General features: G+C 42.7%; 1 pseudogene; it reads left to right on the forward strand.

The window, feature by feature from the left end:
• Window positions 1–7,497: 7,497 nt before the first annotated feature.
• Window positions 7,498–8,106, forward strand: LOC103285535 (high mobility group protein B1-like; annotated as a pseudogene).
• The last annotated feature ends 2,469 nt before the right edge of the window (window positions 8,107–10,575 follow it).

Genomic DNA, 10,575 nt, shown 5'->3' on the forward strand with positions numbered 1-10,575 from the left:
CTTCCAAATGTGGCTGTCCTTCCAGATTTGTATCTCTAGATCCTTCTTTAATACCAGTGGTGGGGGGTAGGAGGGAAAGTAGGTCTTGAACCCCCTGTAAAATACATGACACTCTCCTTTCAGATAAAGCCCCAAATTTTGTATCCTATATAATGAAAGCCTAATATGCTAAGTGTCTGATCATCCAGTCGGCCATTCAACCAATCAAAGCATAACATGCTAATGATATGCTAAGGCCACTCAACCGCTCACTATGACATGCACTGACCACCAGGGGACCAGGGGGCAGACGCTCTAACTGGTAGATTAGCTTGCTGCTGGGGACCAGCCAATCAGGACTGAGCAAGATTGGCCAGACATGCCCTGGAGCCCTCCCATGGTCCCTCCCTGGCTGGCCAACCTCCCGCGTCCCTTCCTGACCCCGATTGTGCATCGGTGGGGTCCCTCAGTCTTGCCTGCGCACTCTCATTATCCGGGCTGAGGGCCTCCCCCGAGTACACGAATTCCTTGCACTGGACCTCTAGCATAATTATAAGGCGTGTTCACAGCCTTCCCAGGGAAGCAGTAGGTACCGCCCATGTATTATCTTTAAATATTGGCTGAGAAACATTGAAATTCTCTTATTCAGAGACAAAAAGGCAAAAACACAAACTCAAAAGGTTTAAGAAAATGTGCTCATATAATTGCAACCAACTCTTCCTTCCAAAGCATCTTAAGTCCTCCATCAATTTACCATGTCTCTTGCCATTTCAATTGTCCAAAGGGCCACTAGGGCAGAGGTTCTAGTCTTTGCTTGCCATTAGGTACTCCCAATTCCCAGCTGCATCTCATACCTGACTTACTTTCTCCCACTTCCTCTTAATTACACATCTAAACCCAAGAAAAGGTTGGTGGGAAAAATGTGGAGATTCAAGGAAAGACTTAATTAGGGCTTGTTCGTGCTGTCATCTGGGAGAATTTCCTGTGAAGGGAGGGGAAGGGGGAAAGAGATACCATTCTTCAACAAGCTAAAGAGGTTATGCAGGTGCATGATTTGCCTTCAGCCCTTGCCAAGTCACAGCACAGCCAAAGAGACTACAGAATACAAGTTTCTTTGTTCACAGCATGCTGCCAGCCTGGAACACTGCACATCACAGGGAAGAACAATGAAGCACCACAAAAACTGACTCTTGACTGGGAAAATCAGTCCCCCTCCACTTGTCATCACCAACATTATTCATAGAAATGCCCTGTATTGTACTCACTTACATCTTGCTCCAAACTAAGTGAGACCAAACACAAGTAAAATAGCAAAAACCTACTTTCTGTCTTCTCAGGAATCACGAGAATCTCTGGACAGAGACAGAGGTGGCGGGAAGGACCAATAGAAGGGGCAGACAAAATAGAAAAGCAGGCCTTGGATGTAACATGTCATGGGACTTCCAGACCCATATGGGAAGTAGTTCCAGAATTTGGGAGAATCAAGTGTTAACCAGGGACCACTTGCCAAGTCCTTGATGTCAGATCTGAACACATTTATATTAATTAAATACTTCTATCTTATCTGTTTCTAACCCAACCAAGCCCTGCTTAGAAATCAGGTCTGTGTACAGTAGTTTCACCCTACATTTTATCTACCTGGGGATAAGGCCTCCTGAGCTTGTTATACTAAGTAGGTATAAGGAAGTTCTTACTTTTAGCCAATAGACCTGGGATATCCTTAGGGCGGCAGCAAATTCAATACCTCATATTTGTATAATTCTATATACTCTTAACTTCTTTATCACCTTATCTCATTTCCCTTCAATGCGTCTGCAAATGTACACAGAACATTTCATGGACTAGGAAGCTGACTAGAAGAGGGTCAGTTAATAGCCAAGCTGGGTCAGGAACTACTGATGCTGCCCAGCCATGTGGCTCAGTGGTTGAGTGTTGACCTATGAACCAGGAGGTCACAGTTTGATACCTGGTCAGGGCACATGCCCAGGTTGCAGGCTCAATCCCCAGTGGGGGGCGTGCAGGAGGCAGCTGATCAATGATTCTCTCTCATCATCGATGCTTCTATCTCTCCCTCTCCCTTCCTCTCTGAAATCAATAAAAATATATTTTAAAAATAAAATAAAGCAAATCTCAGGCCTTCTTAAAAAGAAAAAAAAAGAACTACTTATGCTTTCCACTTTATTGAGTGGCTTCCTAAAAATATAATTCCATTCAGCCACTTCTTGCATAAAATTGAATTGGTTTCAATGGAACAGTAAGAATACGAATTTCTTTTAGAATTGGCATGAACTGCCCATAGCAAAAACTCAAGGTTTCTCCTCTGTTACTCTTTCCTATCAGAAGACAGTTTCATATAATTTTCACTTTGGAAAGCTTGTCAGTGATACCCATTCATTAGTTTACTTAACAAACTCATTAAGTTCTTCTGAAAATAACTATTACTGCTTTTTATCTCAGGAAGCACATATCTGACTTAAGATATAAACTCAGTCCAAGCCACTCTTATTCCCCATGAAACATCCCTTGAGGCCTTTTATTTTGCAGTTAATAAAAAAGAAAAGAGATCCATTCAGACATTTAAACTGAGGCAAGAAAGAATAGACATAGAATTTGAAGGTATTTCACTGATTTATCTTTGTTTGTTTGTTTTGTTTTGTGGTTGTTGTTATTTTAACTCCTACTGTCAAATTGAAAAGGCCAGCCTCCTCTTTAAAGAAGGCAAATTTCTCTGGTATTTTCCTATAAAAGAAAGCATATATGTTAGATTTACTAAGAACTACCAACGCTATGAGATGGTCAGCCAATAAATATCAAGGGGATAACAAATCCAGCCTTAAGACAGAAATAGACACAATCAGCTTTGCTGGGTAGACAAAATGAACAAGGGCATTACAATTTGATTGTAACCTAAAGATCAGTTTGGGTCTCTCCAGAATTTCTTGTCCCTGTCCCCTAAAAATTATTGGAAAGGACTTAAAATCCTATAGACCAGTTTTCTATTCAACACAATTTCTCTCCACAGCATCCCTGAGAAGGGGCCATCCAATTTTTCCTGGATATTTCCAGTGACCAGGAGCTCACTGCTAATTATAGGCCCATAGCCACATTCCTGGTTCAATTTGTCTCCTTGAAACTTCCACTCTTTACTAGTATATTCCAAATGCTCCTCTCTGTAGATCCAAAGAGAAAAATCTGCTCACTCTTCCACATGACAGCCCTTCAAATAGTATAGCCAGTTCTGATACCCTCCCTTGTTCTTATCTTCCTGAGAGGCCATGATCAGGATGGGATTACTGTCTCCAGCAAGCCCCCTGTAATTCTACACCACTGGGAGAGCTTTCAGCAATGACATACAGAATTTAAAAAGATCCCACTATGTTTGTTCTCGTATGTGATAATGGTTTGTGATTAGTCTTAGCAGATGCACACTATAGTATTTAGGAGTAGTGTATCATGATGCATACTACTTATTTTCAAGTATTATAGCAATATAGATATAGGAATAGATAGATATGTCTAGGCAGAGATAAAAAGAGATAGAAATAGAAAGTAAATATGGAAAGATGTTAACAATTGTGGAGTCTAGTGGAGGGTTTACAGATGTTTGTTGTCCTTGTTTTACATCTTCTCTCTATGTTTGAAATTTTTCATAACTAAGATTTTGGAAATAGAAGTGGGGGATTAAAGAGAAATAAAGATATTTTCAAAAACATAAATCATCAAACAAAAGGAGACCTCCATCCAACAAATTCTCAGGCCAGTGAGCACTACTTCAGAACACTTCCTGCCCTGAGCTGGCCAAATGCCAAAAGTACAGATCATTGAGTCACGCCTAAAGCAAGATGACTCAGACAGTCTGAACAATAAAGAATGTGCAAAGGTATTTGAGGGGAGAGGGAGAGGGGAGCAAGGAGAGGAAGAGGGGAGAGGGGAGAGGGGGAAAAAGGAAGGAGGGAGGAGGGAGAAGGGAAGTCATGACCTGAAGTCTGTCCTTCTGGTAATACTGATTTTAAAATGAAAGTATAGGCACTTTATAACAATAAACATTTACTTTACAATAAAGATCTAACAAATATCTAATAACATAATAATAAATAAATAAGGAAGAATTGACATATATAGTATTATGAGAAGAGCTTATTTTACCTCTCTCAATCTATGACAGAGCAAGACAAACAATAAGTAAAAATATATAATTGAGGAACATAATTGATATGATTGATCTAATTGATATACAAGTATTTATTAAACACAATTATTTTGAAAACAAGGAATATATATTTTCAAGGGCTTATGGACTACCCACCAGAATTGACTAATGGACAAAAAGAAAAATAATAAATTCTGTAGCGTAAAAGATATTCTATTGTTATCTATATACATAAAACCCTAATATGCAAACAGACCAAATGGTGGAACAACTGAACAACTGGTCGCTATGATGTGCGCTAATCATGGTGGGCATTGGAGCAGGTGGCAGAATGCAGAATATGGCAGGCATTGGCCTGGTGAAATGGTGGAGCAGGTGAGTGGGGGCGCCAGACCAAGGTGGGGCACCGGTTGCTGTCATCGGGGCGAGCCACTGATGGTTACTGAAAATTCTTTGCTCCCCCCTGCCTCAGTCCTGCCTGGCACTCACACCTGCTGCCACTGCCAGCCCTGCTTGCACCCGCTGCCGGCACCTGGCACCAGTCCCAATTGCTCGGTACCGTCAGTGGGTGCGAGTGGCAGCTGCCAGCCCTGCTCGCCCTGAGGGCTTCTCTACCTCCCCCTGCTCCTGAGGGGCAATCGGGGCAGCAGTTGCCACTTGCACCTGCTGACGGCACTAGCCCCATTCGCACACACTGCTGGTGCTGGCCGCAATCACTTTGCACCATCAGCGGGTGGGGGCAGCGGCAGCGGGTGCGGGGCTGCTGGCAGAGAGGGGACTTCTTCTTGATTTTCTCTGTATTAAATTAAATTATCTTTTAAGGTAACAGAGATCATAGTGTTAAGTTGTTAGCATCAGCTGTCTAATTTAACTCTTGGAGTACATGTATATGTGATTGAAACAAATGTGAATCGTGTTTTTTAAAATACATGGTGGCAAAGTGACTTAATTGATCATGTATGTTCCTCATCCCTGAGGTTTCTAGTTTACATAGTTATTTTATTATTTATTAGCTGACTTAGTGTCTCCATACATTTCTAGATATTGAGTATAGTTATAAAGGATATTTATTTAATCCAGGGATTGCATTTTGAAATCATTGTAATTATTTTCTTTTCTGAAGTACTCAATGTAAAGTACATAATAAAAATTTTATAAAAATAATTATCACAATTACCATTATTTTTTTTAATATATTTTATTACTTTCTTACAGAGAGGAAGGGAAAGAGATAGAGAGTTAGAAACATCGATTCAGCTGCCTCTTGCACACTCCCTACTGGGGATGTGCCCACAACCAAGGTACATGCCCTTGACAGGAATCGAACCTGGGACCCTTCAGTCCGCAGGCTGACACTCTATCCACTGAGCCAAACCGGTTAAGGCACAATTACCATTATTACTTAATGTGTAGGGAGGGGATTAGCCAGTGGAACTTGACAACATAAAATAATAAAATATATGAAACATCAGAAAGGAAGAGATTAAATTATAACATTGCAAACCTGGCAAACCTCAGACACTCAACTGAAAACTATTGCAAACAGTAAGAAAATTCAGAAAAGTGGCTGGACCCAAGATTATTATGCAAAATATCAACACTTTCCTATGAAACAAAGCACAACTGATTAGATAATAGAATGAGAGAAACTATTCCTGTTACAGTAATAAGCAAAGAAATGAAAGATTGCCCTAGCCAGTTGCTCAGTGGTTAGAGCATCAGCCCGAGGTTGGAAAGATCACAGGTTCGATTCCTCTCCCTTTCTCTTTCACTATTTCCGAAAATCAATAGAAAAATCTTCAGGTGAAGATTAATAACAACAAAAGAAATAAAAGATCAAGCAAACACATAATAAGCAAGAACTACATGAAAAAATAACAATTGCCAAAACCGGTTTGGCTCAGTGGATAGAGCGTCGGCCTGCGGACTGAAGGGTCCCAGGTTCGATTCCGGTCGAGGGCATGTACCTTGGTTGCGGCCACATCCCAGATAGGGGGTGTGCAGGAGGCAGCTGGTCGATGTTTCTCTCTCATCGATGTTTCTAGCTTTCTATCCCTCTCCCTTCCTCTCTGTAAAAAATCAATAAAATATATTAAAAAAAAAATAACAATTACTACTGAATGGCACAAAAGAAGTCTTGAGCAAATGGAATAGCATACCCTGTGTCTGGAAGGAAAAACTCAATTTTATTAAAGCTGTTAATTTACCTTTTACTCTTCTATAAATTTCAGGATATCACACACATTACCAAGAGGGTTTATTTTTAGTCAAGCAAAACTATCCAGGAAAACTGAAAACACGAAACAACAACAAAAAAACTGGGTAGATTCCTTCCTTACTTCCCAGCTGCTCTGGAAGGAAAATGCTCCAGGGTGAACGTTACACTGGGAACCTCTTTTCTTGAAGAATGACTGCAAAAGGGCCCCCAAAATGGCGCCCCCCGACTCAACTCCACCCCTTCCTCCACACTGAACATCACTGCGTGTGGCAGAGCTCCCGCTCCCTGTAGCCCAGCCACAGCCACAATCCTGGGCAGCGTGGGTCTTCAAGCAGAGAGATGTAAACACTAAGCTCCTGAGCTGTCACCCTGAGCAGCCCTAAAGCACTGGGATCTCCAGTCCTTGTCATCTGAAAGCTTTGTCACGTGAATGGGGTTAAATATTGTGCACCCCCCCAACACACACACACAAAAAGACATGTTGAAGTCCTAACCTCCAGTACCTCAGAATGTGACTTTATTTGGAAACTAGAGGCCCTGTGCACAAATTCGTGAACCAGTGGGGTCCCTCAGCCTGGCCTGCAGGATTGGGCCGAAACTGGCTCTCCGACATCCCCCCAGGGGTCCTGGGTTGAGGGACCCCACCAGTGCAAGATCGGAACCGGGGAGAGACGTGGGAGTGCTCCAGGGCGTGTCTGGCCCATCTCACTCAGTCCCAGTCGGCCAGACCCCAACAGCAAGCTAACCTACTGGTCGGAGCATCTGCCCCTTGGTGGTTAGTGCATGTCATAGCAAGCGGTTGAGTGGCCTTAGCATGTCATTAGCATATTACGCTTTGATTGGTTGAACGGATGAACAGACTACCAGACACTTAGCATATTAGGCTTTTATTATATAGGATAGGGTCATTGCAGATGTAATTAATTAAGATGAGGTCATACTGGAGTAGGCCCCTAATCCAATATAATTGATGTCCTTATAAAGAGATGGCCATGCAAAGACGGAGAATTGGAGTGATGCATCTACAGTCCAAAGAATGACAAAGTGTGATAGGAAGAGAATACATTGAGCTCCATAGAGACAACGCTGGGGCAAGTTGGAGCCAGATGGGCACTGGGTGACTGTGCTTGCAGAAGAAAAGTAATTAAACATGGGCAAATGAGATCCTTAGAAGCCGAGAGGTAAAATGTCAGCATATGCAAACTTGCTGGGAGGAGCATAAGAAGAAGCATCCAGAGGCTTCAGTCAACTTCTCAGAGTTTTCTAAGAAGTGCTCAGAGAGATGAAAGACTAACAAGAGAGAAAAATTTGAAGACATGGCAAAAGCGGACAAGGTCATTAAGAAAGAGAAATTTAAAAAGTTATATCCCTCCTAGGGGAAACAAAAAAGAAACTCAAGGATCCCAAAGCATCTAAGAGGCCTCCTTCCGCCTTTTTCTTGTTTTGTTCTGAGTATCACCCCAAAATCAAAGGAGAGCATCCCAGCCTACCCATTGGTGATGTTGCAAAGAAGCTGGGAGAGGTGTGGAATCACACTGCTGCAGATGACAAGCAGCCTTATGAAAAGAAGGCTGTTAATCTGAAGGAGAAATATGAAAAGGATATTGCTGCCTACCGAGCTAAAGGAAAGCCTGATGTGGCCAAAAAGGGAGCTGTCAAGGCTGAAAAAAGCACGAAAAAGAAGGAAGAGGAGGAAGGCAAGGAAGATGAAGAGGATGATGAGGAGGAGGGAGATGAATAAGAAGATGATGGTGAATAAGTTGGTTCTAGCACAGTTTTTTTCCCCTTGTCTATAAAGCATTTAACAGCCCTAAACACAACTCATTCCTTTTAAAGAAAAAAACTGAAATGTAAGCTGTATAAGATGTTTTTAAACTGTATGGTGTGTTTTTTAATGTGTATTTATTTATTTATTGTTGTTAATCCTCACCTGAGGATATTTTTTCCATTGCTTTTCAGAGAGCGTGGAAGGGAAGGAAGGAGGGAAAGAGAAACATCAATGTGAGAGAGACACATCCACTGCTTGCCTCCCACATGTGCCCCATTTAGGGGCCTGGGATGAACCTGCAACCCAGTTATGTGTCATTAACTGGATTTGAACCCAAAAATCTTCGGTGCCTGGGCTGAAGCTCCAACCACTGAGCCACACTGGCCAGTGCCAAATGTGTCTAGTCAGGGGTCCTCAATCTTTTTAAACAGGGGGCCAGTTCACTGTCCCTCAGACCGTTGGAGGGCCGGGCTATAGTTTAAAAAAAAACTATGAACAAATTCCTATGCACACTGCACATATCTTATTTTGAAGTAAAAAAACAAAAGGGCAAAAACACCCGCATGTGGCCCGCGGGCCGTAGTTTGAGGACGCCTGGGATAGCCCTGTCCTGGTGGTATTTTCAATGATCACTAACCTTGCCTGGTACAGTATGGGGGCTGTAAATTGGCATGGAAATTTAAAGCCGGTTCTTGGTGCACAGCACAAATTAGTAATATATGGGGATGGTAGTTTTTTCATCTTCAGTTGTCTCTGATGCAACTTATACAAAATAATTCCTGTTCTGTTAACTGAATACCACTCGGCACTTGCAAAAACAAAAATTGCAGCTGTTTTGTTGACATTCTGAATGCTTCTAAGTAAATACAATTATTTTAATTTAAAAAAAAAAAAAGATAGCCAGGAAGAAGCATAGAAGGGTTCCTCTAGGTTTTAGATGGGGCACGGCTCTGCAGATTTCTCCAGAACCGTGAGACAATAAATTTCTGTTTTAAGCCACACAGTTAGTGGTACTTTGACACAGAAGCTCTAGAAAATTAATACAGTTGTCTACAGTCAGAATCTGTGCATTCCACACTGGGCAGGCAGCTGAGCACCCGGTGGAAGTTGTCAGTAATTTTAAAAGGAAATTCTGACCCAGCCAACATGGCTCAGTGGTTGAGTGTTCACCTAGGAACCAGGCAGTCACAGTTTGATTCCCAGTCAGGGCATATGCCCGGGTTGAGGGCTTGATCCCCTGTATGGGGGCTTGCAGAAGGCAGCCGATCAATGATTCTCTCTCATCATTGATGTTTCTCTCTCTCCCTCTCTGAAATCAATAAAAATATATTTTTAAAAATAAAAGGAAATTCTGACTATCCAAGCTAGGAGTGCAAGGGTCTCACGTTTAAGAACAGACCCTGGGAGCCAGACATGGCTTTCACATGCCTCCTAACTTTGTGCAGCCTCCACCTTGAGGACTTACTGGCCTGGGCTGGCTCCCCCTCATTAAGTGCAGTCTCCTGCTGCAATGAGCCCACCTCGCCAGGACCAAGCTGGCTCTGTTGTTATATAACACTAGTAACCCCAAGGATCCTGGGGACAGCGTGGAGCCTCAGAGGGCCCCAGACTGGACCCCTGGATCTGATACTGCTGCATGTGGGGCCTGGAACACTAAATTCTGGGGACAGCCGAGGCATGTTACTTGTAGTCTAAATTATGGGGGCCACCCAGGTCACATTGTGCCCCTCACTATACCTGCGTCTCTCCCACTTAAACCCACCAGGCAAATTTTTACTCATTCTTCACAAATCTGGTCATGTCACCTCTTCCTCCAGCAGGTAAACTAATCACTCCCTCCTGGGCCTCCCATACACATTTCTCTGATACAGCTCTTATCACATTCTAGAGAAATGGTTCCGTACACTGGGAGACAGAGACTAGTCTTTCATCTCTGACTCCCTAGTACCTAGCACTGTACCCCCCACCAATAATACTTTATGGCTTCCACAGAGCTTTCATATACATTAACCTTTCCAACTATGGATAGAATGTTCTTGCTTATACCTGGGGGGGGGGGGGGGGGCGGAGAGGGGAAATCTCTCTCCTGGAATAATTTTATTTGTAGCTGGTGATCGCCCTCATTATACAGAGTTCCCTGAGAGAGACATGCTAGTTCTTTGCACTCCTCTCGTCCTAACCCCATTTACACAGAAGTTGCCCTGAGTAAAGGTAACTTCAGCTGCTGCCACCACCACACTTCCTATTTTCAAGAAGGAGCCATCTGATAACCCCATTCTGTCTCTCTGGTGTTTTCTGTCTCATGAATTTCCAGGCAGTCCAATTTGTTTAATACCATGTGATCTGCTGCACCCAGACCACATTTTATGTTCTTAATTTAATTTATTATAGACATTGTGGCATGTCTGTTTTTCAGAAAAACAGGCCACCTCTTACATTAGTTATTTGGCCATCAGTTCT

This window comes from Eptesicus fuscus, chromosome 7 (genome assembly GCF_027574615.1).
Source record: "Eptesicus fuscus isolate TK198812 chromosome 7, DD_ASM_mEF_20220401, whole genome shotgun sequence".
Lineage (NCBI taxonomy): Eukaryota > Metazoa > Chordata > Mammalia > Chiroptera > Vespertilionidae > Eptesicus > Eptesicus fuscus.